Source organism: Hemicordylus capensis, chromosome 3 (genome assembly GCF_027244095.1).
Source record: "Hemicordylus capensis ecotype Gifberg chromosome 3, rHemCap1.1.pri, whole genome shotgun sequence".
Classification (NCBI taxonomy): Eukaryota; Metazoa; Chordata; class Lepidosauria; order Squamata; family Cordylidae; genus Hemicordylus; species Hemicordylus capensis.
The window spans coordinates 224,517,035-224,543,496 of record NC_069659.1 but is presented as its reverse complement, the minus strand read 5'-3'; the positions used below and the strand labels follow the sequence as shown (position 1 = coordinate 224,543,496).

Sequence of the window (26,462 nt, the reverse complement as noted above, 5' to 3'; positions counted from 1 at the left end):
GGGCCCCCCAGCTCCACACCTCCCAATTTTCTTCATTATCTCCCTCACTCTGAGTGGCTGCCAGGGAGAGGGGTGAACACAGGACGCCTCTTGCCTACCTACACCCCTGCTCATCTGATTTGTGAGGTGCATAGGGCTGGAGCTTGTGACCAGGCCTCCTCTGGTAGCAGAATCCAGATGTTGGGACTCATTGCTGAGAGAGGTTTGACTGTCCGCTGATTTTCAGGTCTATTAAGAACAACTCTATATGATTGTGCCTTTTCTAGAATACCCCATTGATGTTATGCTGCTGTTGAAGTGTGTGTGTTATGCTGTCACGAAGATTGGAACTGGTTATTTTGTGTTTAATATCCTTGTGTTTTTAATATTGTTTGACATGCGGTAAGCCCCTCTGGGGGCCCAATACAAGTGGAAGAGCAAGACAGAAGTGTTTTAATAAATAAAATAAATCAATGCATCAATCAATGTTTAGTTCAATCAAAGATCAAATACAGAGTTTTTTTTAAAAACCAATAAAACAAAAAAAAAATTACAACTTGATCATGACTGTGTCAAATGTTGTGTTTTCACCACAGCTGCACAGAATTTAGCTACCATGCAGGTTATGGTTTGATTTGTATCAGAGAGCAATAGCTTAGTATAGAACATAGGAACATAGGAAACTGCCCTATACTGAGTCAGACCATTGGTCCATCTAGCTCAGTATTGTCTTCACAGAATGGCAGCGGCTTCTCCAAGGTTGCAGGCAGGAATCTCTCTCAGCCCTATCTTGGAGAAGCAAGGGAGGGAATTTGAAACCTTCTGCTCTTCCCAGAGCGGCTTCATCCCTTGAGGGGAATATCTTGCAGTGCTCACACATCAAGTCTCCCATTCATATGCAACCAGGGCAGACCCTGCTTAGCTATGGGGACAAGTCATGCTTGCTACCACAAGACCAGCTCTCCTCTCCAGAACCCCTCCAGTCTGTCCAGATGTCTCAGCAGTAGAGGGGAAATATATCATACGGGAGTCCTTGTAGTAGGGGCAGTATAACAGGACATGCTGGATCGTTTCTAACTCCTCTGTCCCACATGGGCAGGTTCTCTCAGGCAATGGAACTTTTGGGTATCTACCCTGCAGGAGTGCCAAGGGGAGAATATTATGTCTTGCCCTGAAGAATTCTTTTTGCAGACTGGAGAATCAATGCATCATTGCCAGGAAAAGCTGGCCTTCTGTCTAGGGATGTGCAGAGGCCTGAAATGGGCTGCAGCCTGGCTGGCCTGTCATTTGGAAGGCCGGCAGCGGGGTTGGAGGAGCCCCCACTGCAAGCTTGTTTTTTAAGGTAAAGAATACCTTTTCCCTCCCCACCCCACCGCCTTACTATGGAAATGCCCTTTACTTGTAAAGGGGAATTCTTGCCGGATTCCCCTTAACAAGTATACTCTTTGAGCTGTCTTGCAATTCGGGGTTTGGGTCTTTGGCCCACAGGAGGGCTGCAACTGTGATGGAACAATCCTTGTGGCTCTTAAGTTTCTGAGGAAAAACAACAAGAGCAACCGCCCCAGCCATCCTCCTCACCCTCCACATGTCATGGGGGTAGGGAGATGGAGCGAGATGAATGGGGTTGCATCTATGGGAAGGCTTTTCTAAGTTCCTCTAGGACTTAGAAAAGGAAGTTACTAACTTCTTGTAGTAACTAGGTCAGATTCCGCCTAGGAAAAGCAAATGTGTAAATCAACTAGTCATGTAATATTTATACACTGTAGACACTAATCTGTGAGTATGAATCATCTGGGTACATACTTGAAAGGAACAAAATTCTTCCACCTATTACATTAAACAGAACATCACCAGTAAGTTCAGCAAAATTATACGCATTATATAAAGCAAACACCTCAGTACCACATACTGTACATTGCAGGGGTGGGAGGGGGTGGGGGACTGCAGATCCACATATCTGTTTCACAAATCATGCCAGCAATCGCCACATTCAAGTTAAGCAACCTGTTGCCTGAAATTTCAGTTTAATGACCAAACTTGGGGGGCGGGGTCAGCCTGGAGACCTTAGAAGCAAGCTACAGCTCCTTTAGTACTGCTGGGGGTGTTGCTTTTCTGCAATCATTTGGAAGCAGAATTAAAATAGTCCCACGTGGCACTTAATAATTGTGCTTTACAATCTGGTAATGTCCACCTTTATGTTCTTCTATAGTGTTTACTCTGAAATAAGTTCCACTTAGCAAAGGTCCCGTCCCTCACAACGATGTCTTTAGCTAGAAGCTTCATTTCTGTGTCTTCTGCCCCTATCATTGTTTCCTTTCAGCAGGGATGGGGCATTGCTGAATTTCCCACTAAAGAATAAGTCCCTGTTTAGTACCGGCTTCCTCTCATTAATTTGTACTTTTAAAACTGAAATGGCTAATTTCACAATTTAAAAAAAAAGAGGAAAACAGTAATTAAAGCTCCACCCCACCCCAGCAAGAAACAATAATTAATTTGTTTTGTGTGGTGTAGTGGTTAGAGTACTGGACTAGGACTGGGAAGACCCGAGTTCAAATCCTCATTCAGCCATGAAACTAGCTGGGTGACTCTGGGCCAGTCACTTCTCTCTCAGCCTAACCTACTTCACAGGATTGTTGTGAGGAGAAACTTAAGTATGTAGTACACCACTCTGGGCTCCTTGGAGGAAGATGGGGATATAAAATTTAAAAATAAATAAATAAATAAATATCACCAAGAAAGGGGCAATTCACTCATGCTTCGTACCTACTAAACAGGAAGCAATTACAGGGACAGTCTATAGTGTTTTGCTAGTCCACACTGTACAGGTTGGTGCTGCAACTGTTTGTAGGTATGATTGAACAAGGGGTGAGGGGCCAAATGTCCCTTGGGCCCTGAGAAATGTTGGAGATGCAGAACAGACTGCCAATCAAAGCAACAGATGTGACACCTTATGAATTATGGCATAGGAACAAACCCAATTTAGGACATATCAGAGTGCTTGGATCAACAGCATATTCATATGTGCCTAAAGAGAAAGGAAATAAACTCAACTGCAGATGTGAAGAAGGAATATTCTCTGGATATATACTAGTAGGAATAGGATACAGAATCCTTGATGTGGCCACTGGAGCAGTGAGAACACTCAATGTAGTATACTTTGATGAAAGACAAAGGTCAACCACAAGTGAAGTGCCAGAAATTGGATCCAGACGGAAAATGAACCAAGAGAAGAAGAAATTCCCACAAGCCTGGAGCTAACCAGAAAACCAGAACTAGAAGGGGAAGCAGAAGTTGAGCCAGAAGTGAGATGCTCACAAAAACCCAACAAAGGGGTTCCACCCAGGAGACTCTCTCATATGACCATAAAGGAAGAGACCCATGAACCCTGCTCATGGGAAGACATTGAAAGACTGCCAACATATGAAGCTAAAAAGTTGGAGAAAGGCTGCAGAAGAAGAGATAGAATCTCTACACAAAAATGAAACTTGGACACTTGTGGAACTATCCACTGCAAGAAAGTCAGTAGGATGCAAATGGGTCTTCAAAACCAAATACAATGCAGAAGAGACATCGAGTGCTAAAACGCCAGATGAGTAGCCAAGAGATACGCTCAAAAATATGGTGAAGACTATGATGAGACATTTGCACCTGTCGTGAAGCATACTTCAATAAAAAACACTTCTCAGCATAGCAGCAGCAAGAAAGATGTAAATTGATCATCTAGGTGTGAAAACCGCATTTCTGCATGGAGAAAAAGAGGAAGACATCTACATGGAGAAGTCATCAGGATTTGAAGAACCTGGAAAAGAGGGGCTTGCAAACTCCACAAAAGCATCTATGGCTTGAAGCAAGTTGCTAGAGCATGGAATGAAAAGCTGAACCAGATGTTACTCAAGGAGGGGTTTACACAAGGAAAAAGCTGGCCCCTGCCCTGCCTGTACTCAAGATTCAGAAATGACAGATGGTCTTACATTTTGACTTCTGTTGATGATTTTATTATTTGCTATGAAAAGAAACAAGACAGTCATGAGACTATGGATCACCTGAACAAAGAAGTAGAAGTGAAGGAACTAGAAAACATTTCCTATTATTAGGGATGTGCAATTTGATTTGTGCGGAAATCAATTCATACCAAATCAGGGCAATTAACGTGATTCTAATGTGAATTGAATCCCCCTTAAAATACAGGGGCTAATTCACGTTAGAATTGAATTTGCCCTGATTCGATGTGAATTGGTTCACATTATTCAAGAGGCTATTTTGGTGGGCTTTCCCGCCTTTGCTGATTGGTTTTCTGGCACTGGCTTCCATTTGGCTTGAGATCTCCTTGCTTCTTGATTGGCTTGTTGTCATTCAAATCAAGTGTTGTCATAGGCAACTATGCCCGCATTGGCTGGGGGGGGGGAGAAAGGGAGAACACAAAAGGAGGGAATTTCAAAATGTTTTCAAAGAGCAGAGAGAGCCCTTAGTGTGCCCTTGAGGAGGATACATCAGGAAAGGAGAAAGGAAGGAATCAAGGAAGGGTTGATTTTGTGGTTTTCATTTCTCTGCACTGAGTATAATATGCGGTGGTGTTGCTGCTATATTAACTACCTGGTTTTGCTGGATCTCAGATTGACAAAGGCAGAACTTGGGTGCCTCTCTTCTTTCCCTGAGTTGTGGTTTGGTTTGTGTTGTGCATTCAGCAGTGGTAGCTCAGCTCTCTCTCTGTAATATTTTCTTGGCGATTGCTGTGAGATGAGCTCCATGTCTGGCCGTGAGAGACTAACTTGTGCTTCACTCACTGCTCTTATCTGCTCTGCAATTAGGGATATGCATGAACAGGTTTGGAGGCCCTTTATGGGGCTTTATGAGCCTCCAAACTGGTTTGAACGACCAGCAGTTTGACTGGTTCAGAGGTGGGGGGATAACTTTAAGGACTGGGGAGGGTACTTCCCCCCTCCACTGCATTTCCCCCACCAACGCTGTTCTGAAAAATGGTCCTCTCAGGGCAGCAGCATACCTGCCCCAGTACATCGTGGGCTGGAAGTGGCTGCTGCATGTGTGCATGTCACGCTCGCTCATGAACACCTCGCAATGTGTGCACACACAGTGGCCACTTCCAGTCTGCGACATACTGGGGCAGCAAGGAGGTACACTGCCACCCCGGCAGGACCGTTTTTGAGAATAGCACTGGTGGGAGAGGGGTAAGAGCACCCTCCCCAGTCCTTAAAGTTATCCCTTCACCTTTGAACCGGCAATTGCCGCTTCCCTGCACACCCCTATCTGCAATCTGCATCGCAAGGTGTACTTACTCATTCAAAATGTGGCTGAAGACATTGCTGTAGTTGAGCTCATGGCTTTTCTTGCTGCTGCTAAGGGTGCTGCTGTGGCAGCTGTTGCAATGCTGCCAAGTAAGGATGGAGTCATAATTGTGTGTGAGAGTGCAAGTTGTGGGTTGGTGATTCTTTTTTGGACATCTTTGGAATGTGTGTTTGGCAAAATGTGTTCTTCTGTGTTGGGAGGGGCTGTGTGTGCTTTGTTCTGCAGTGTTGTTTTTTAAGGCAGGGTTGGAAATGTGTGCAGTCCACTTGTTTCACCCATAGGAAACAATAGGGAACTCAGATCACCCCATTGCTCCCCATGGGTAGGTACTGGGGACACCAAGGTGGGTTGGGTGGTACAGTGTGATGGTTGATACCTACCACTCAATCCAAAAAAGAAATGGGCTAGCGGACAATTTTTTTTCTTAACCTAAACCATTTTTTGGGAAAGTGCTTTAAAATTTTTTTAAAACTCCCACTTGCACATTTCTTTTGTGAGTTGGATGGTAGGTAGTACCCATCATGCCCTACCACCCAACCTACTTTGGTATCTCATGGGGAACAATGGGATGATTTGAGTTCCCCATTGTTCCCTATGGGCAAACAACATTTTTTAAATTTGCAAATTTTCGAATTGATTTCTTGAATTGGCCGGCAGTGACTGGACGGTTTGGCAAACTGAATAGCAAAAAATGATTTGTGCACACCTCTACCTATTATCTTGGCATTCAAATAGAAAGACAAGAGATTGTTAAGTTACTTTCTAAACCAGAAACAGAAGATAAAGGATCTCCTAAACTAAACTAATGACAAAGGGTACAGCAACCGGCCTCAGAATTGATAATGAAAACACTGAAGTGGTGGATAGCTTCTGCCTTTTAGGATCGACCATAAACAGTAAAGGATTCAGCACTCAAGAAATATGCCACAGACTAGCTAGCACTTGGTAGGGTTGCAATGAAGGACTTGGGGAAGGGATACTTAGAAGCCTTGATGTGTCTATACCTACAAAGATTAAGATCTCCTTACCTGTGCACTTCTGCTGCAGCTGGGGTAGATAAAGAAATATTCCCTCCAAGCTCTCTAACAAGGAAGGGGGCCCACAGGCTGGATAACAGCTCACTTTTCTGCAGTAAAGATATGAGGAGAGGAGAAGGGCCAGGGGAGCCCATCAGCCCATCTTCACTTTTTGCCCCAGGGCCCTCTACAACCTTGCTACATCTCTGGTTTTAGGTTTGTTTGTTTGTTTTTTTTTTTAAATTGCCACAGATCAGGTCTGAAAAAAGACAGGAGGACAACTTAGAAAACACTGGAATGTGATGGGTTTGCAGCTTGGAGTCTCTGTACGAGGTGAGTTAATGAAGAATGGCAATTTTAGACCAAGAGACAAATGTAGAAGCAACAACTGAAAACTCTAATACCCCATAGCCTTAATTGTAGGATAATGCATACATGGTTACTTATGGTTCTAATTTTATCTTAACCTTTTCTTGCATTCACATACTCTCCACATATGCCCTTTACAGGTGTCACCTTCCTGAGAATCCTCAGCTTTCTAAAAATTATTGTCTTGACTTAGTGCCTGATTTGAAAATCTAAGATCTTCGTGTTATTGACAAAAGCAGAAATTGAAAGATTTAACAACACAATTGTCACTTTTTACTTTAAAATATATGTGATGGACGACTGCCTCCTGCTAAGGCTCCAGACTTATGTGAAATGGGGTGCTATTTAGTTCACATTAATTTTATATGTATTTACAGTATGCATATGGCACCTTGTACATTTATAGATAATATAAATATATATACAAGAAGTGATATATGAGAGAGAGGAAGAGGAGAATTTATAGTGTTAATAAAAGAATGACAGCTATGACATAGGATTTTCACTTTCTAAAGCTAACCAGGAATATGAAAATGTGCATGTCAACACATTTCTCCTGGCAGTTTGGTATGTTGGTTTTATATCACTATATATTGTAGCCTTTATATGGTTATGCTCTTCATTAGTAATTGTTTTCTACCCATCTGGCTTACCCCAAATGACTGAATTTAAGAAATGCATTCCTCCTATTTATCTTCTGAGCATGTGTGAGCACTGAGAGCTAGAACCTTTCCAAGGTGGGACAAAACTTTTCCTACAGGGGCTGAAGGTCTGGGACATTTTCACATAGAGACTATTCACATGATGTGACGAAATCGGGCTAGCCTCCGCTAGCCCGATTTCATCCCACCGTGGGAACCATGGGGCTCGGCTGCGAGCCCCGTGGTTCCTGAGTGGGTAACCCACTCAAGTAGCCCACCCCTTAAACTGGGTTTGCGGAGTGAGTGCTCCGCGAGCCCAGTTTTTGGGACCGTGAGTAGCCGTGCCACGGCTCCGTTCTGCAGCTTCTCACAAGTAGACCCCCGGCGGGAGGCTAAAAAGCAGCCTCCCGGCTCAGAAGTCTCTCCAGTATGCCCTGCGCACTTGCGCAGGGCATACTGGAACTTCCGGGAGCCACGTGGCCCCCGAACTCCCCCACCCCTGCCGGCTCTGTTACAGAGTCGGCAGTCGTGTGGGCGGCCGATCAGGCCACCCATTCAGGTCTGCCTGGTCATCTGTGGTTCACTGATCGTGAAACCCACTTCATACAGTGCTAAGCTCCAAATTACACCTTGTACACACGTATGTATGTATTAAACCTCAAATGACCATTTTTGTTCTCCTGTCACATCCTTTCCTCTAGCTATAATGTGTACTTGTAAGTCATTAAGAGTGGGAGAGTGGGGATGAGGAAAAAAGAAAACCATTTATATTTTCATTGGGGTCCAACCTTCTGTATATGAATGGCAAATAGAACTGAGCTCCTAATATCTGCAGGTTCCCTTGAAATCTTTAGGTATAAATTACTATACTAAATTACACTTTCCTTTTTCTCTTTATGCATGGTATGACCTGCATATGCACTAATTGACTCCTAGATCCCAATACAAGTGTGAAAGAGATTCAAAAGGACCTATTTATAATGATGGGTTAGATGCTAATTAAACCCCTGGTATCGTCTTGCAGGAAGTTCTGTGAACTTTCATTTTCTTGCTGTCATGGTCAAAAGACTGAAAAATTTAAAGAACTTCGAGCAAATGAGAAGCATGACATTTTCTTCATTTGCTGTGCTTGAATTAAGTTGCTAAACCTTTTGAGTTCAGTTCAATACCTAACTCCTCCCCCCACCAATATGTCTTGGCTCCCTGGTTTAGCCTCCTTGTTCTAGAAACCTGTCCAGCTGGTTTTCTAAAGCTTGGGCCCCCAGATGTTGTTGGACTACAACTCCCAGAATCCCTAACCACAAAGGCCATGTCTGGAGTTGTAGTCCAACAACATCTGGGGGCCCAAGCTTAAGAAACCCTCTTCTAAAGCATAGGGAGAAATTCTCCCTGGCTTCAACAATTGTCTCTGTAGACAAGTGCTGAATGGGGCGGTGGGGGGGGGAGCAGGGGTTGTGTTCATAGAGCAGGTTGGCATGAGGGCTTGGTGAGGCATTGCACTCCCATTCCTCCTTTACCCAGGTTCAGGCTGAATGTCTGAACAGGGCTAGTCATGAGAATCAATCCAGAGCAGAGATGACCAACTCCTATATGCTCAGGGGTAGGGGCATGCTATATTCTGGGATCCAAAAGTGTACTTTGCTCCACAACTCAACTTCTCCATAAAAGTCAAGCTCTAGAATAGATGTCAGCCTTATTTGTAACTAAGAGGTCTACTGCAACTCATGTGTGAGCATTATTATGAAACCTAAAGGGAGATGTAACTCAGCAGTGACCCATATGGGTGAAGCAGGGAGGGCGGTAAATGAGCCACAGATGTGGCTCATTCCCACTCACTTCTCCCCACCCCAGCTGTCTTGTTCTGCCTTGCCTCCCCCACTGCTGTGTTAACCCCAGGTATGTGGGCTGCTTTTCACCCATTTCCCCAACTCAGGCAAATGACCAGCCCGTGTTCCTAGAGTTAACACAGTGGCTGGGCAAACAAGGCAGAATGAGGCAGCAGGGGTGGGGAGAGGTGAGTGGGAATGAGTCATACTTGTGACTCGTTTACCAACCCCTGCTCTGCCCATATGGGACCACTACTGCTGTAACTGTAAAGTGTGAAGTATTTCTGTGCAAAGTCAGCTCTACCATGCAGCAGGGGGGGGGGAGCTGCTTCAGGCAGCAAATTTGGGGGGACAGGAGATTTTGAGTGGTCTCACTTGCTCCTGTTGCAGATGGTAGAATAGCTCTAGCCAAGTCTATGGGCAGCACTCCCTCCTCTTTCCATATCCGCTTCTTTCTCATAGGAACATAGGAAACTGCCATATACTGAGTCAGACCATTGGTCCATCTAGCTCAGTATTGTCTTCACAGACTGGCAGTGGCTTCTCCAAGGTTGCAGGCAGGAATCTGTCTCAGCCCTATCGTGGAGATGCCAGAGGGAACCTGGAACCTTCTGCTCTTCCCAGAGCGGCTCCATCCCCTGAGGGGAATATCTCCCAGTGCTCAGACTTCTAGTCTCCCTTTCATATGCAACCAGGGCAGAGCCTGCTTAGCTAAGGGGACAAGTCATGCTTGCTACCACAAGACCAGCTCTCCTCTCTTTTCAAAGCTGAGATGCAAGGAGGAAATGGAGGCAGAGAGCTCGGCAGTCACCAAGTTCAAGATGAACAGGCACAAAAGGGGGCAAAGGACGAATGCGTTTAGAGTATGTCTTTGAAGGGACTAAGGGGTCAGTACTTGTTGTTCTGCTTCAGGCTCCAAAATACCCGAGGCTGTTACTGTTTTAGTCTCTTACCCTTTTAAAAGAAAATAAATAAGACTCTCTTCCTTTTAAATGAATCTGTGAGCAAATCTTATATTTCTTGTTTGGAATACTGCAGTATCTGCCCCCCAGGGGTGTACAGCTCCACGCACCTGCTAATGTTACTATCTCAAATGCCCTTTCATACTGTCTGTCTCCTTACCATGCAGTCTTTGCACTGGGTTCTGCTGGTGGAAATCTCTAGGGAAATGTCGTCTTCTGAATATCCCTCGGTATCATCGCAGCTAACATCATTGCCCAACATATCCCAACTGTACACCAGGCCTCCATTTGATCCATGTTTTTCTGTGCCATAGTTATAATGTACTAGTCTTGTGGGTTCCCTAGCGGTTTTGCAACTTCATCAGAGCCCACTAGTGTAAATAATTGCATTCTCAATAAATCAAGAAGAAGATATCTTTATCTGGCATGTCAAGTCTCATTTGTGGATGTCTCTCTCAAAACTGTATTAATGTCTGGGCATCCATTGTTTCTCCCCCTCTCCTGCCACTTGTTGGACCTTCCTACATCTCACTATCAATTTCTAAGCTATTTCTGGCTTACTGTAATTTTGAGCAAGTCAAATTCCATTGGGCAGAAAAAAGAAATGGAATGAGGAGAACTGACACAATGTTTTAGCTGCTAAATGCCTTGAAGGTTTGTACACAGGGCTGGCCTTTGGGCTTGTGGCACCCTAGGTGAAATATGACTACGATGCCCACCCCCCCCTTAAGTTAAAATTATATTTTGTAATGTGCAAAATATCATTTTAATGGAGTGGCAGAGGGGGCGCAAATCATACTTGGTGGCTGGCGTTGGCTGGGGTGGGTGGTGGGTGGAGAGGAAAGCAGACTATACCCTTAAATATCCATAAGAGCACCACTGCCTGCAGCCTGCTCCACTGCCCAACTCCACTTGGAGTCCATGCTCACCGTGTCCAGGGCTAGGAACAGAGGAAGCTGCCTTATACTGAGTCAGATGACTGGTCTATCTAGCTCAGTATTGTCTACACAGACTGGCAGCGGCTTCTCTAAGGTTACAGGCAGGAATCTCTCTTAGTCCTATCTGGAGATGCCAGGGGGAGAACTTGGAACCTCCTCGCTCTTCCCAGAGTGGCTCCATCCCCTAAGGGGAATATCTTACAGTGCTCACAGGTAGTCTCCCATTCAAATGTGAGCCAGGATCGACCCTACTTAGCAAAAGGGACAATTCATGCTTGTCACCCCCAGGACTAGCTCTCTTCCTACCATAAGACCAGTTACCACAAGACCAGCTCTCCTCTCTGGTCTACCACAAGAGGAAGACCAGCTCTCCTTAGGGCAGGGCAAGTAGGGAGCTCACCCTGGGCCTCGCTCTTTAAACCCCCATTACAATTAACTGGAACCCTGCACTGGCTGATTTGCCCCAGGCACCCCACCATGATTTGCCCCTGCACCCCACCATGGCTCTCTATGGATAGCCCTGACCATGCCACCAGTGCTCATGCATCCCCAACTGAAACGAAGTCCAGTATATGCAAATACGTTTGATCACCTTGCATTCTGCCTTTCTTTACCCATGTGCCTCTCTCTTGCTGCCTCCTTCCCTCTCGCTTTTGTCTCCCTACCTCTGCCTATTTCAGTTTAAAGTCTAAGCTTCTTCAGCAGGGAGCGCTCTCTCTCTCTCTCTCTCTCTCTCTCTCTCTGTGTTATGCTGGTGGTACTATACAATATATATTATTATATTTCTGATAATATAAAATAGTAGTATATAAGTAATAATATAAAATAATATATTTCTGAAAGAACAAAACACATTGTTTGCCACGTTAAGTTTGCAAAGCAGTGAGGGAGGTGTTACATATTCTCATACAATGTTCAGCTTCCCCACAGATATGATTAGAGTGATAGTGGGGTCAAGCGGACAGAGTGCTGAATCTGGGCATGGGTTCAAATCCTGTTCAGCCATGGCAATGTTGGCGACACTGTGCTGTTCTTTTACGTTGGGGTCCAGGACGTTGCTACCGGGCAATCAGAATTTTTCTGTTTGTAATGACTTTTTTGTGAACTTCAGATATTGGCAGTTTTCTCCATGTACATATTCAAAACACACACAATCCACTCTCCAATGCTTGAGGCAGCTTTAAAAAACACACCCCTCAATTTAAAACGATAAACTTAAGATACAGTAGGCCCTGCCAGTGCCCCCTCTCTGCAAAATGAAAGAGGCACAATCAGGAGTGGAGCCGTCACTGAGCAGCAGGATTGAAAGAACCCGGGATGGCAATGAAAACGTCAGTGCGAGACATCCTGTGTCCATGACATCATGTGCATGTGGCCTGGCCCAATCGCTGGAGGGCCCGGCCCAGCCCCCCAGAGCTCATTTCCAGCCCCCACTGGAGGGAGAGAAAGGGAAATAATGCAGGCTGGAAATGAGCTCTAGAGTGCTTGCAGGGGCTCTTTGGAGCCCTGGACCCGCCCCATTTGCTTGCTACATCACGTAGCAAGTGGGTGCAAATGGGGTGTATCCAGGGCTATAAAGAGCCTGGGCGAGGTCTATGGAGCTTATTTCCAGCCAGCGATTTGCTGGCTGCCTACATTATTTCCCTTTCTCTCTCCCTCGCAGGAGATTGCACAGGCTCTTTGGAGCCCTGGACATGCCCCATTTGCGCATGACATCTCGTTCATGGGGCGTCACTTGTGCATGCACAGTGGGGCTGTGGCAGTGGGGCGGAACAGATACTATTACTACTACTGATATTAATCTACCACTCTTCAACCAAAGTTCTCAAAGCGGTTGGATAGGGCCAGTTGCTCTCCCCCTGGTAAACATAAGAGAATCACCACTTTAAGAGCTGTCGCTTTGCTCACTTAGCAGGGAACAGGGGCCGCCGTTCTGCTGGCTCCGCCACTGGGCACAAAAACCAACACAGTGAGATATTTGAGAGAACCCCTTCTTTGTTATGAACCCTGCTGCCTTTTGAGGCCTTCAGTGGAGGTTCGTCTGAGGGTGCCGCTGGCTCATCTGGTGACGACTCAAAGGCGAGCCTTCTCTGTAGTTGCCCCAGAGCTGTGGAACACACTTCCTGCTGAGATTAGAGCTGTTCCATCCCTGTTGGCTTTTGAAGGTAAAGTGTGCCACTGAGTCGATTTCGACTCCTGGCGCCCACAGAGCCCTGTGGTTGTCTTTGGTAGAATACAGGAGGGGGTTACCATTGCCTCCTCCCACACAGTATGAGATGATGTCTTTCAGCATCTTCCTATATCTCTGCTGCCTAATAGAGTAGCAGCGGGGATTCGAATCAGCAACTTTCTGCTTGTAAGTAAAGCATTTCCCCGCTGCACCACTTAAGGTAGAATCTGTTGGCTTTTAGGGACAACTAAAGATACATCTCTTCAGCCAAGCTTTTTAGCTATCTGGTAGTTTTTATGGGTATTTTAATTTGATCTTTTAATATATTTTAATTGTTAAAATTTCTTGGTTTGTTTTTATTTCTTTAAATTACCTAGAGACTTCGGCAGTAGGTGGTACATAAATATGTTAAATAAATAAATAACATAAATAATAATAAATAAATATTGCCACATTTCACAGCCAAAAGCCCTTATGAACAGGTGCTTTACATCCCTTCAGAAGGCAATGAGAGAGGAACAACCTCACCCTCACATTTTAGGCACAGCCTAAATTTATATATAGCTGGCACTTCCTGGCAGCAATTTGGATGAGCATGGCGGGTGGGTGGGAACCCGCAGCTGTAGCTGAGGTTGTCTGGGTCAGATATTACTTCCTCCATGTGGCTGTATCTCCAAGAAAGATCAGGCTGCTCTCAACTGAGAAGAAAACATCTAATATATCCTCAGAGTGGCTAAAATTAAGCATAAAAAACTGAACAGGCTACTTGATCCATTTCTCTGGGCAATCAAACCTGGTTCCCAATTCCTATTTTTCATTTAATTTCTCCTCTGAGCCTTTGCCTGCAAGGCACTGACAGGACTAGCCACCAGGTGGAACACTTTGAAAAGTAAATGAAAGAAGAGTGGCTGAACAAATCACACCCTGGATCGATTGCTCTTTTTCAGCTGTAGAGTTTGCTGTTATTAAATGTCTCATTTGTCTGCCCTGGATAACCATGCTGAGAAGCGTTTTCATGACCCGGGTGATGAGAGCTGATATGGCTGGCTTTGTCTCTCTTCACATTAAGCTCTGAAAAACAAACGTATTTGATGGCTCGTGTGCTTTGACAGCCCCGTGAAGGAAATTTATGCACACTGCTGTCTTGGGTTTTTTAAAAAAAGAGCCACCATGAAAAGGATTAGCAAATCTTGAGGGGGAAAGCTCTGAGAAATCTGCTGCCTTTCCTCACCAGTTACTGTATTTCAAAAGGCTACTCAGAACTGACACCACCAAAGATGCCATCCAGTATGCACAAGCTGAAGTGGCCTGTTTCTTTAATCCGCAAATCTGTCTGTTGGGGGGCGGGGAGGGGGTGGGGAGGGAGGCCCCCAAATGATGCTGTTCCACAGCACCAACATATCCATACCTTTGACAGTGAAATTAAGTACATAAAAACTACAATGAAGCTGTTTAAAATTCTATTAAAACTGCAGTGGCAGCTTTAGGTGGCTTAGGAACCCAAAGTCTGGAAGGGAGCATGGATGTTGTTGTTGTTGTTGATGATGATGATGAGGAGGAGGCGGCATTTATCTAAATCTTTACAGTGGCTGACATCCTGACTAGTAAAGCACCCATGCTTCAAGCAGCTGCAGGGTCACAGTGAGAGCCCACATTCTGATCCATCGCATTCTGAATTATGGGTGCAATTGCAATAAAACATCAATATTTTGGGATGTGCTTCTGTGCTCCTGGAGCACTCTGTGGAATTGGAAAGGTGTCCCTTAAGAGCAGGGATGTGTTCCTGCTCTTACTGAAGCCTGGGAGAGTGCCTGAAATATTAGCGCTCCAGTGCAATTGCATTCATAGGTCAGAATGTGATGGAGCAGTGTTTGGGCTCCCACTGAACCCCTGTAACTGCTTGATGATGATGATGATGATGATGATGAATTCAGTTTCTATACCACCCTTCCAAAAATGGCTCAGGGCGGTTTACACAGAGAAATAATAAATAAATAAGATTGATCCCTGTCCCCAAAGGGCTCACAATCTAAAAAGCAACATCAGATAGACACCAGCAATAGTCACCGGAGGTACTGTGCTGGGGGTGGAAAGGGCCAGATGCTTCAGTAGATGCTTCAGTAGTCAGGCTATCCACCACTGTTTAAAGTGCTTCACATAGATCCTTTCCATATTCCTTACAACACCACCATATAGTATGCGAGTATTATTATCTTGGTGTTTCGGGAGGTAGGGGCTGAGGCTGAAAAGTAAGGACATGCAGGGGCTCACCAATTAGGTTCATGGCTGAGGCCGAATTTGAACTGTGAAAATATTTTTGAACTGAAAATATTTTTGAACTGGAAAAAAATTGAACTGATTCCAGCTCGCATGCCCTAACCCTAAACTTTAACCCTAACAATGCTATATTATTAGATATCAGGTAGCAGTTTTAAGGATTTGGGAACAAGACCTATTGAAACCAGTGTGACTTTCTTTGGAGTATACATAGTAATGATTGGGGTATCAATTTGTTCTGTATACTTTAATGCCCCAGGTTGAATAGGGGATTTACAAGGCTCCCAAAATAGATGCAAATTACTTTTTCAAATTACTTATATAAGCAAGAGTGTTTATATGCTGAGTAGTGAAGTCCCAGAGGATTAAAACACACGCACACAGACACCCCAGAACAAAACAACAACCTTTGCATCATTTGGAGTGGCAGAGATGATAGGAGATATATTTAAGAACTGTATCCAAACAGTGACAAGAAGAAAATTTGAAAAGAAAATGTAAAGAAGTCCTTTCAAAGTACAGTGCAAACAGTTTAGACTAATATTGGATAGCATTTCTTACTTTTGCCTTTCAAGTCTCAAAAGGTTTTGTGATAGCGTAAGATGATTTAAAATGAAGGGAATCTATGCTACTAAAATATATTCAGTATTAGGCAACTATATAATCAGTGGCACATAGCCATGTCAGTGGTGGCTAATCTGTTTTGGCACATGTGCACCAAGCCACGTCCAAAGAATGACATAAGCATTTTTCAGGCATTGCATTGAACCTAGGAAGGGAGAGGGGGCAGGATTACACGTGTGGTCCCTCCTGCTCCCAGCTACCTTTGTGGCAGCCTGAGAGTGTGTGTCTGAGAATTCTAGGGAGGAGAGGTCTATCAACAGCTACTAGTTGAGGGCTATAGGCCACCTGCAGCATCAAAGGCAGGATGCCTCTGAATATCAGCTGCAGGGGAGTAACAGCAGGAGGGAGGGCATGCTCTCAACTCCTGCCTGTAGGCTTCCAGCAGCATCTGGTGGGCCACTGTGTGAAACAGGTTGCTGGACTAGATGGGCCTTGGGTCTGATCCAGCAGCGCTGTTCTTATGTTTTTAATGTCGGCAAGGTGACAAGAAGAGTGTGCTTAATATTATTTCAACACTTGCTCTTCGCTTGCAATCTGCCACCTGGATCTTAAGAGGTGATCAATGTCTTGCTAAGAGAAAAGATGGGTCCCAATCTCCTTGGAGGAGATGGTTGGGAGGCTGCTTCTAAATAAACCTTATTTGGCTCCTGAGGAATGTAACAAATACCTTCTGGGCACAAATAATCCCTTCTTGGGCAATATACTGGAGAGGATGTTTGCCATGCAATTCCAGGTCTTCTTAGATGAAACTAATGATCTGGATCTTTTCAGTCTGTTTTCAGCTTGATTTTGGCACAGAAAATGGTTTTGGTTGCTCTCAGAGAAGAGTTATGCTGGGAGAAAGACACGGTGAGTATAATTCTGCTAAATTCTCCTGCAGCTCTCGGTGGCTTTTTAATACCATCAGAATGAATATAAACAGATTTTTAAAAAATGATTTTTAAAAATTGGATAAATTTTAAAATAGAAGTATATTTTTCTCTTTTTAAAATAGCCTGGTTTAAAATGCAATCTGATTCTAATGGAACAAATATCTTGAAACCGATCGAACAACCTTCTCCTGAACTTATGAAGGCTGATTTTCTTTGAAAATAATGAACGGGGAGAAAACAGCTTAGTCAGTCGTCATACAGCACAATAGTAGATGTGTTTATTTTATTATGACTTGATACTGGGGGTCAGGCAGGGATTGATACACTACTACAGGTAGCCCTCCACTGAGTCCTCTGAGTGACCTTTTACTCCTTTTTACAACTAGTCACTACCTGATCCCTGCTAGAGATGTGCACGAACAGCTTGGACAGGGCAGGAAAGGTTTCCCTTAAAAAGCAGGCACACAGCTCCTTACCTGCTCGTCACCTGCCCTGCCGCTTTTTGGCAGCAGTAGCTCTATGGATTGGGGGGAGGCTATTGTCTCTGTGATCCCATTCCTATCTGGATTGCCAGTTCCGGGTGGTGGTGCAGGGTGACTATGAGTACTAGGGAACCAGGCCACGCAGGTCTCTCCCCACCTCGCCCCTGCATTTTTACAAACAAATAATTATTAAACAACAGAATGCCACTTCTGCTTGGGATTGATGGGGATCAGATAATCTGCCCCCCTACTTTTTTGTGTGCCCCGCAAACTTTAGCCTGGCTGTGGGCCGGCCTGATGGGATCCTGCAACATTCAGTTTTGTTTTCCATGTTTTTTTAAACCACTGAATGCCTGCAGCTTCTCCAGGGTTTCTGGCCGGGCTGCTCCCAGGCCTACCTGGAGATGCTGCCAGTGAGTCAACCTCATGCCAAGCAGATGTTCTGCCACTGAGGTATGGCCCTCCCTTATCTGCTCAGGTCCAGAACTGAGGAGGCTGGATGGGGGCAGAATCCCTCATCAGAACCAGACATCGCCACCCACACAATCATGCCTCTGCTGCTAGTGTGAAAAGAGCAGAGCTGTTTGCACCCAGACCCAAGGAGACACGGACACAGTTGCATTTGGTGAAACTGGCCTCTTTATTAACATTCCAATTGCAGTGGACTTGTTAAGGCATTCAGCTGGGATTGGCATTCCACCCCCTCAGTGCGGGCACTCACAGGTCGGCCACGTGTGTGGCCGCCTTACTCTAAGGCCTAGGGCGCTGGCACCTTGGCTCGAGGCAGTCTGACTGCTGACAAGCAGGAACGCCCTTTTCAGCCGACCTAATGTCAGGTCCCTGCTGTTGGCACTATCCCTCCGACGCTGCACAGCCATACGGAAGGAAGCCGCCTAGAGCGGGGTAGGAGTTGAGCTGCATCCCCGATCTGTCAAGCCTCAGGGGATCAGCGCCTCCTAGTTGAAGCCCAAAAGCTTACCTAAGGTGCTGCACCAGTTATTTCCCAGTTTTAACCTGCACTGTACCTGCCACAGCGGGCGTTAGCCTAGCTTAACGCCCCGCACCCCACAGGCCCCTCAGGACCATTGCCAATCCCAGCCTCAGTCATCAATGAGTAGCTGCATCCCCTCAGGTGAAAGGTGTACCCCATCACCCCTGTAGAGTGTGGGCTGCGACAAGAGTGTGTCATTGTGCGGTGTGCAACCGCCCCTCGTGTCATTGCCGCATTAACTCTCCGTCTAGCCCTATCGATCTTGTTCTGCTTATGTGCCCCCCTCCATACTCTACACTGCGTGATGTCAGACGAGAGTATAACCCTCTCCGAGCACCATGCCAGCACCTCCTCCAGGTCTGGTATGGTCTGCTGAGACAGTGATAATCCCGGCTGGCTGCTAGGTCGTTGCCCCCACAATGCAGCGGCAGGAATTTGCGCAGCATTGGCAGAAATTGGGCCCTCTGCATGCCCATTCCGCCAAGCCGTTCCGCTGAGGCCAACTGCCCCAGGCCCACCTGTGTTCAGGGTTCGGCGCCCTGTGCCCATCTGAACACCCTGAACAAAAGCGTGGCCCCAGACGAGGACTCTGGCCCGCTCCGTTGGAGACATCACATGACTGAGACCTGCATCCCAGACCACCGTGTGCTCTCCACCATATTGCTGAGACCCAGCCATTGGTATTCCATTGTACGTTCCAAGCCGCACGGCTGAGACCTGCGTCCAGACCACTGTGCGCTCTTCTCCATATTGCTGAGACCCGCGTCCCAGGCCTTTTGGTGTTCCACTCCATGTTCAAAGCCACATGGGTGAGATCCACACCCCAGACCACTGTGTGCTCCCCACCACATGCTGAGACCCGCGTCCCAGGCCTTTTGGTGTTCCACTCCATGTTCAAAGCCACATGGGTGAGACCCGCATCCCGACCACTGTGCGCTCTCCACCGTATTGCTGAGACCCGCGTCTCAGGCCATTTGGTGTTCCATTCCACATTCAAAGCCACATGGCTGAGACCCGCGTCCCAGACCACTGTGCATTCTCCAGCATGTTGCTGAGACCCGCGCCCCGGACCATTCACTATTACATGCCACGTCGCTGAGATGCCTGGCAATGGAGGGTCGAGCCCGTAGAGTGGGGATCTGAAAAATATTAACCTGTGCAACTGCATCATGTTGGATTATTATTATCCTCAATCCTTGTTTATGTATTATTATTATTGTCTTAACATGTTATATCCGTTTTTTTCCTCCTGGGAGCCCCGAAGGGTGCACTACATGACTTGGTTCCTCCTCCCAGCTGCCCTGTGGGGCAGGTTTAGGCTGTGAGAGGAGTGACCCAGCAAGAATTGCAGCTGTTACTCCCCAATATTTATATATTTATTATTGGCTTAACCTGTTGTATTCTGCCCTTCCTCCCAACAACCCCGTGGGGCAGGTTAGGCTGCGAGAGGGGTGACTGGACAGGCGTCACCAAGCCAGAATCATGGCTGAACGAGTCCAACTCAGGCCTCATCCATCAGGTCCCCCCACCTGCATGCAACCAGGGGAGACCCTGCCAGCCAAGGGGCAAGCCACCCAGCAGCCCTGAGGAGCCAGTAAGAAAAATGACTGGCCCACAGTCATCCAGTAAGAACCATGGCTAAGTGGGGATTTGAACTAAGTGGGGATTTGAACTCAGGTCTCAGTCCTGGTGCATTTAACAGATGCTAGGACTACATCACAAGAAAGGTGTTGCAAGAAGAACAGTGTTGCAGCCCGGCCTCCCTGGGCCAGCACACAACAGCCCTGCAGAGCGGGTTGCACCCAAAGAAAGACTGGCCCGCAGTCACCCAGTAAGAATACATGGCTGAATGGGGATCTGAACCCGGGTCTCAGTCTGTGTACATTTAACTGATGCCAGGTCTGCGTGCATTTAACTGATGCCCAGACTAAATTGTAAAAAACAGCGTTGCAGCCCTGCAACCCAGGGCCAGCCACACAACAACCCTGCGGGCGAGTTGCACCCAGAGAAGAGACTGGCCCGCATTCACCCAATAAGCACCATGGCTGAGTGGGGATTTGAACTCAGGTCCCACTCTGGGCACCTACAACTCCCAAAAAGATTAAACTGTAGGAAAAGCACTGCAGATCAGCATCCCTCAGTGAAAGGGCCGAGTACTCGTCCCAAGGCTACCTCCTTGCTAATTTTCCTAGCTACTACCTGCTCCATCTTCTGGATTAGCCACAGGGTTGGAGAAGAGCTGGAGGAAGACAAGGAAGTAAGTATTGATGGAGCCCCCATAACCCACCACCTAGGAAAAGATTCTGTCTGGGCTGGTACTACTTCGGTAGGGGGGCCTGCATATCCTGTCCCCATGGAGACAGGCACCTTGAGCCCCCATGAGGGAAGAGGACAGGCAGGGCTCCTGGGAATCCCCCAGGAGGGCCCGAGAAATCCCTCAGGCCAGCAGCAGCCACACTCTGGCTCTCTCTCTCCAGAGCCCGTTTCAGCTCCCTGAGAAGGCTCTGCAAATCATGCTCCGAGGCCTCTTGGAGGAAAAGCCCACCCTGGCCCACCTGATCCAGATGGCCGATGTATGCGGGAGCGAGGAAGGTGTTGTCCTCCAAATACTGAGAGAGAGATGGCCCCTGGGCCCAGCAGAAGAGGTCCCTTGTCCTGCCCTACCCTACCCTACCAGGTTAGGGCTACTGGGTTTTCTTTAGATTATTCCAGGGTATTCACATACTTCCACCCCCCACAGACTTTATCACTTTCCAGAGTCCTTTTGATGCATCACTTTTTAGGTGATTATCTGGCGGTGGGTTCTTCTGGGGTCCATTCGCAGACTTGGTGGAACCCACCCAGGTCCTCTGCAGCTTCTCATTTGGAGGGACTGTTTCCTCCTATAGGCCATCGATGTGGAGATCTACAGAAATGAGCGGGAGGCGGCAGTGGCGGAGAGGGCTGGCCTGTTCCTCCTCAACCTGGCCATTGGGCCCCACTTCCACTTCGAAGTAAGTCTCCCCCATGTCGGCCGGGCTCTGCTCCAGCACCCCCCAGATTCCCTTCTCCAGGTTCCAGGGTGCCCAGAAAAGCTCCAATGGGCCTTCCTTTCCCCCTTTTTCTACAGGTGGAGCAAATCAAACCTCTGCTCTCATTGGCCATTCGCCAGGTGAGGAGGACAACAGGCTGGGCCAAGGGCAATGGCAGCCATTCATCCAGTGAAGGTAATGTCCATCCCGAAGGAAAGGGGGCTGGCAGAGCCCCCTCCCTATCCTGGGACATGGCGGCTCTCCCTCTTAGCCTGCCATGGATCTCCAAGGAGCCCACACCCTCCCTCTCCCTGGCCCTCCCCGGAGCCCTCCCCAAAGCCAGGACTCTGACATCCCTATCCCACCCCCAGGGAAACACGGCACTCCCTGGAAAGACCTTGCAGCCAAAGTGCAGCGGGGGAAGCCTTCTCTGCTGCTCCCCCCTTGGGAATCCCTGTCCAAAAGCCACCTCCTTTCCTTGAGGGTGGGCAGGGCCCTCTGCTCCTTTCCAAAGTCAAGCTATGTTGTCATTAATTCTCTTGCCTTCTCCCCCAACCAGATGACCTCTTCCAGGGAGCTCTCAAATTCGGGGACGACTGAGAACTCCTGGCAGACCTTATGTGGGGAATATTCAGGTGGGGAAGCTGTTTCTCTATATATTCAGGTGGGGAAGCTGTTTCTCTAACCCTTTGGGAATTCCAGCCCCAAAGCCTCCTCCTTTCCTCGAGGGCGGGTAGGGCCCTCTGCCCCTTTCCCAAACCCAGCCTTGGTCTCATTCACTCTCTCGTCTTCTTCTCTCCCAACCAGCGGACTTCTTCAAGCAAGAATAAGAGGACTCCAGGAACGATGGTCTCCAGGAATAGCCCACAGCTACCACGAGGCCCAGAGCAACCTGGCCAAAACATAAAACCCCAGAAGAAGAGCTCCATATGTGCCAACAAGATGAGGAGCGTCTTGCCCAGCTGGAGGCACACCGCTGTCTAGCAGGAGATCATCTCTGTATGCAGCGGGCACAGCTCTGCAAGCTGGTTGCCGAACTTGGCAAAGAAGAGGAACTGCTGAAACAGGGAGAGAGAGAGCAGCGAGAGGCAGAGCGCCCACCGGAGGAATAAGAAGTGCCTTCAGCCCAAGCAGCATGAACAGGAGCCAGAGAGGCTTCCTCCTCGACAGCAACAGCCAGCCGAGGTCACCTCCGAGGGCTCTTCACCCCAGCAGAGGATCCCCACGTGGTTCTCATCCCCTTTGAACGGGCTGAGCAGAACTAGGATCTCCAGGAGGGTAAGTCCATGAGTGGTCTGGTCAACGGGGATCTGGCCAAGGGCTGCAGTAGCAAGCCAGAAGGAGGGGATGTCACTGGTGCCATGGCTGAAGAGCTGGTGCACCAAAATCCTGGGTTTAAGTGATTTTTTCCTTAAAACACTGCAGCAAATGCCAGGAAGAGCCACTGACTAGAGTATTTGCATAATCTTGTTAAGATGACAAGAGGACAGCACGCTTTAGGACTGCAAATAGATGCCTAGATGTGAAGAGGAGAAAAACCAGCCTTCAGGAAGCAAATTCTTGGAAAGTTCTAGTTATAAAATCTCTGTGTATGCTCGTTGACTTTTTTTGAACAATATTCGTCAGCTTGCTTAAGGTTATCACTGGTTTAAAAACAGGTTCTACCAACATACTGATATAAAGCACACCATGCATGTGCTGGGGAAAAGGGGAAGAAATTTTTCAGTGTATACAAAGGCTCCCAGTCTCTAGGACACGAGGTTTGGAAGGCGACGTTGTGCCAGGAGAATCTGTCTGCAGTGGAGAAGATGGCAGGAAAGCCCCTCTGAAGACAGGAGCAGAAATCCTAGAAGGGCTGGGCGGCACTGAGCCCCAAACCTGTGCCTAGACCAGGACCAGAGACTGCCCAGCAAGCCGGAGGCGGAGAAGAGAGGAAAGAAAGAGAACTCTGTGCAGGGACCAGTGTAGGGTCAGGTGGTGGCTAAGGTTTCCCCAGCCTTTTATTTTCCCTGGGATGTTCTTTGGTTAACTGTTTTTAAGGCTAGGGTAAAGTCGTGTCTTAATGGAACTGATTTCTTTTAAAGTAAACTTTCTTATTCTATAAAGAGTTGAAGCTTGTTGATTTGTCTCCTCTCCATGCCTATAAGCCTTTCCACTCCACTGTGTATTTTGGGGGGTTGTTAATTGTGGACAAAGGTTGTTGTAGTGGACTCAGCCATACAAAACGTCTACTTGGTGGCAGCAGCAGCAGCAGCAAAGAGTTAGAGGGATAGGCAGTTGTTCCTCCACAGAAGCTATCAAAACCACCAAACTCCATCCCAATGGAGGAAAGAAGAGACATGAAATGTGTTCAAAAAGAAAGCTTCGCTGAGAGATTCAGTTTGACCACTCATTAAGGCTGTTGGTTAGATTCCTGGGTTCAAATGAGGTCACCCAGGGATTTGGAATAAGGTATCATTAGTATGCAGATTGCACCAAACTCTCTCTGGGACAGACGGCAGATACCAGACAGAAGGCTTCACTGCCAGGTTTTACTGCAAGTTCAAAGTTGCCCCCCCCCCCCAAAAAAAACCAAGGCAAAAAGTGGATTTTTTTTTACCCTGGATATAAATCGGGCTATATTCTAATGCACTTAATTAATAGGTTGTTAATTCTTACTAGTAGGTTTTTAATTCTAAAACCTGAAATGTGCGTGAAGTGCTCCTCGATAGCTCGCAGGGACTTTGGAGTAAATTTGACCGATATGTGAACACGCACCCCCATTCCAGAGGAGATACAAACTAAAAGCTGGGTGTGAAAAACTTCCAGCCAATTGGCCTGCCAAATAACTGGGAAAATGATGTGCATGAGTCTCTTGCTTGCTCATCCCTCCATCCCATAATCAGATGGCAGTACTATGTTAAAACCACCCTTCTACACACATTTAGTATTTAAATTGTGCAGTGAGGAGTGATTTGGACACCACCCCCCCCCATGTGATTATGTGGGGCGGGGGGGGCAGTGTGCCAGACAGCATAAGCTGTCTATATGCGTTAGCACCTTATTGTGCTAATGGTGGGCTGATCAGTTGGTATTGTCTGAACGGACCCTCTCGTTCTCTTTTACATCTCCAGGTAAGGGCGTTAGAGTGCTAAATGAGTGTCTGGAATTAGTAATGGACTTGATAAGGGCCAATAAACTGAAGCTGAATAAAATGTTCTCTATAAAATACGGCATTATTTTATTGCTCCCTTTAAAGATGCTTTAGTTACCCAGAGAGACATTTTCACAGCCTTGGTAGCATCATCAGCAACTATGGCTACAGAGCCACAATTTTGCTTTGAAATTCACATCCTATTTAATCCCATTCACAGCATAGTCCACAAATATAAGAGTTTTGGGGTGAGGAAATGCAACACCCTTGGGAGAGCCAGATTTGACTCAGGGCTCTCAGTTGCTGATCCTTAGACTAACTAGGATAGCATTTGATAGTGGGGAAAACTGCAGATGGGAAGAACATTCACTCTACTGTACTATCTTGGAGCAGAGTTCACTGTTCATCAGCAAAACAAGAGATTGAGGCATATTTTGGGAGTCTGATCAGTGGCTCCATCCAGAAAGGGGAGACACAGAAGGCGCAACATGCATTTATGGGTGAGCAAGCTGTGTCCCACATGTTAGATTTCGGAAACAGAAATGAGTGGCAGGTGGAGTGGCAAACTACTTGTCTAAGAGGGTGCTTGCCTCTGTTGGAGCTGCCTTTATCAGTGATGGTGAAAGAAGAAAGGGCCATGTGCCTCAGCCAGCCAAAGGCATAAACAGGAGGTGTTAGGAGGAGATGGAATGTCAGGAAATCCAATGCCAAAATGAGGAAGACGACTTTAACATTTCTGCTGGTCACTCAAGTGTGCATGACATGTATAGTTACCCCTACTAACTTGGCAAAGAGGCACCTTTTAACGTGGTGATTCTCTTTGTTTGGCAGGGGGAGAGTAACTGGCCCTATCCACCCCCACCCAGCACAGTGCCTCCAGTGTCTATCCAGTGTTGCTGGTGTCTATCTTCTGTTTCTTTTTAGATTGTGAGCACTTTGGGGACAGGGATCCATCTTATTTTCTTTGTCATTTCTTTGTGTAAACCGCCCTGAGCCATTTTTGGAAGGGCGCTTTAGAGATCAAATAAATAAATAAATAACTGTATGAAAAATACCGATTGATTGATTGATTGGAATATTTATTTAATATCCTACTTTTCTGCAAGAGAAATGAGGTTCCTAGGAGGTATCTCATACAGACACTGATTAAATCGATTTTCTTAGCTCCAGCAAGGTTGCTATATTATGTTCCTTCAGATCCTTGTCCTATGTAGCCCATATAACTGAATGTAATTTTGTATGAATAATCCATCTATTTTGACATATCTGAGAGCTCTTTTCTACGAATACTATTCATTGCTTGAATGATGACATTGATGGGTAGGCAGATAACAAACTGTTTAATTAAACCTCAGTGATTTCCAAAACATCATTTTCTCCCACCACATATGATCAATAAGTGCTGAAAGGCACTGGCATTCTTTCCCTGTCTCTGCAGATCTTTTGAAGAAAAGTCTTTAAAAAAGAAGAAGCTGGGAACACAATAAAACCCAACCCTTTGTGCCAGGCTTTAAAAGAAGATACTGTACTTAAATACTGCCAAATTACAGAGGCATGTAAGTTACACTGGAAATCAGCCTCATCCACGTCTTCATCCTATATATACTTACTTGAAAAATTAAGTTCTACTATTTCAGTGGGTCTTAATTCCTGTGATTTAGGATTTTAACCCTGTGCTGATTCCCACCCCCCACAGATCTGCTTCTGAAGAGATTATACTGAAAACTGGATACTGGACAATCAACTCTTCTAATGTTCTCAAAACTGCTACTTTGTGTGCCTTGTTTTCACAAACAGCAGGTGAGACAGAAAAACCTAATTCGGACCTGCACCACATCAGCCTGTAGATGAAGATTTGCATGATCAA

The 26,462-nt window shown here is 46.5% G+C and overlaps 1 long non-coding RNA gene across 1 annotated transcript; it reads left to right on the top strand.

Annotated features, from left to right (window-relative positions):
* Positions 1-21,272: 21,272 nt before the first annotated feature.
* Positions 21,273-22,734, top strand: LOC128352310 (uncharacterized). Its single transcript, XR_008320312.1, has 4 exons — positions 21,273-21,444; positions 21,561-21,657; positions 22,022-22,097; positions 22,270-22,734. It is a non-coding gene; the product is annotated as an uncharacterized LOC128352310 (long non-coding RNA).
* The last annotated feature ends 3,728 nt before the right edge of the window (positions 22,735-26,462 follow it).